This window comes from Leopardus geoffroyi, chromosome E2 (assembly GCF_018350155.1).
Source record: "Leopardus geoffroyi isolate Oge1 chromosome E2, O.geoffroyi_Oge1_pat1.0, whole genome shotgun sequence".
Classification (NCBI taxonomy): Eukaryota; Metazoa; Chordata; class Mammalia; order Carnivora; family Felidae; genus Leopardus; species Leopardus geoffroyi.
This window is the reverse complement of record NC_059335.1, coordinates 32,472,778-32,475,000: the sequence shown is the minus strand read 5'-3', so window position 1 is coordinate 32,475,000 and position 2,223 is coordinate 32,472,778. Positions and strand designations below refer to the sequence as shown.

Below are 2,223 nucleotides of genomic sequence, written 5' to 3'. Positions count from 1 at the left end.
CCCTGTTTATTTCCCTTGAAAAAAATACCCTGCCGTTGTTCTTCTTTAGGGAAAAATTATTTCCGTAGAGTGTTTCTAAATCGTGCAAGTCATTGCCTGGGGTTGGCTAAAACCTTTATTTTTTGAAAGATTAAAAAAAAAAAGTCTTTCTCGTATTTGTATCTATTAAGATAAACAGTTTACTTTGCTACGGTGCATACCAATCTATGTAGTTAATTTTTTTTTTTTTCCCAGATTCATTTTGCCATGTTTGGTCTGACCTTCTATGATAGCTTAATGTAGGAACAAATTAGCATATAATTCTATTTTCCATGTGACCTCAACCAGTTGCAGAACCATACCACCACTTTTGGAGGGCAATTCGATAGCATACGTGGAGTGTAGCATTAAGCGTTTGCAAATGTCCAGCGCATCCTGGCTAACGTGATATCGAAAATGTCAAAGTTGGCAGTTAGAGGAAATACTCACCCTTATTACTACGGTATTAAAATGCCTCCTAAAGGTAGCATATTTAAAAAAAAAATTTTTTTAATGTTTTTATTTATTTTTGAGACAGAGAGAGACAGAACACGAGCAGGGGAGGGTCAGAGAGAGAGAGAGGGAGACACAGAATCCGAAGCAGGTTCCAGGCTCTGAGCTGTCAGCACAGAGCCCAATGCGGGGGCTCGAACTCACGGACGGTGAGATCATGCCCTGAGCCGATGTCGGACGCTTAACCGACTGAGCCACCCAGGCGCCCCAAAGGTAGCGTTTTTTAACTAGTATACATAATTGACTAGCGATTTGTCTTCTCCCAAGCATGGCAAAGTTCAGTGCGGTGGGTGAAGTTTGGGATACTAGACATTGACAGGGACAATGATCATGACAACTAAATGGATTTTTTTTTTCTTTTAGATTCAGCTGTCGGTCTCTGAAATTTCCTGTGGTCTGTTCAACCTGGATGCAGAGGACATGGAGCAATCAAGTACGCAAGAGGTCCAAGCGTGTTTTGGATGTTCCCCTTGATAGACTGCAGTATTTTTCCTGTTAAGACTCTCAGCTGTCGTGCAGAAGAAGGTTATTCTCTTCTTGGTCCATCCAGTTTCCTTGAAATGCTTAGTATTGTAGAGTATCACCAAACAGTTTCTGTTTTCATCCAAGCATAGAAAGAATAAAATCAATTCTATACATTGACTTCTTTTCCAAAATGTCTTTCTTGGATTGAATGGATGTTTCTACTTGAAAAAGAAGGTTCCAAGAAAAATCCCTGTCTCCATCATAGCGACTCTCCCAGCAGTCCAACATCAGTTTCTAACGTAACTCTGTTACGCTGAGGGGAGGGAAAAAAAAAAAGGCTTGCAGGGTATCCATACATATATTTCACTGCTCTATATTAGTCCCCCTGGAATGGAACATTCTCCCCCAAAATAAATTAGCTCAACTCGGATACCAGAAGATGCCGCCTTAACTGGCAGATCATTTGTTACATTGTTTGAATATCTGATTTACGTAAAGAAAGGTGCCATCCGGTGCTTTCACAGAGTTATTTGCTTGGACCGAATAATGACGGGTGGCCTTGCCATTGGGAAATTCCTTGTTGTGGCCTGGGGCAGCGGTAGGAAAGTGGGAGGATTCCTCTGGCCTCTGCGGTGTGCACATCGTGAGGGGGTAGTCTGATCAGAGAGAGTCCTCCGCGGGGGGGACTGGGGAGATTCCCGGATGCCGGTGACCCCCGTGGAAATGTGGGCAGTTACTCTTTTGCAACTGACCCAGTTGGTACTTCATCCACTTTCCGTATTCTGATTCCGTATTCTGATTCTTTACCAAGAATCAGAGCTCTCGATAGCGCAAAGTAAATTTATTAGGCTAGAACAATTTCTTTTTCTCAAATCTTTAATAAAACTTTATTTTATGAGATAATAGATGTCACATGCAGCACATAGATAATAGATAATAGATGTCACATGCCCCTTGTACTTTTCACCCCGTCTTCCCCAATAGTGACATTTATAACATGCAGTGTAACATCACACAACGTGGGCATTAACATCGATAAGAGTCAAGGTACCTAACATTTCCGTCAGTACAGGGAGCCCCCATAGTACCATTTCATATCCAATCTCCTCGTCTCCTGCCCCTCTCAACCCTAGCAACCGCTCACCTGTTCTCCGTTTCTATAATTGTCTGTTCGAGAATGTTCTAGAAGTGGAATTATATAGTATGTTACCTTCTGGGCCTGGCTTC

At 42.2% G+C, this 2,223-nt stretch overlaps 1 long non-coding RNA gene across 2 annotated transcripts in view; it reads left to right on the top strand.

The window, feature by feature from the left end:
• Positions 1 to 1,173, top strand: part of LOC123579164 — a 10,598-nt gene extending 9,425 nt beyond the window's left edge. For both annotated transcript variants that reach the window (XR_006702660.1, XR_006702661.1), the window contains exon 3: positions 895 to 1,173. This is a non-coding gene — a long non-coding RNA (uncharacterized LOC123579164). The remainder of the gene's footprint in view (positions 1 to 894) is intronic.
• Positions 1,174 to 2,223: the final 1,050 nt, after the last annotated feature.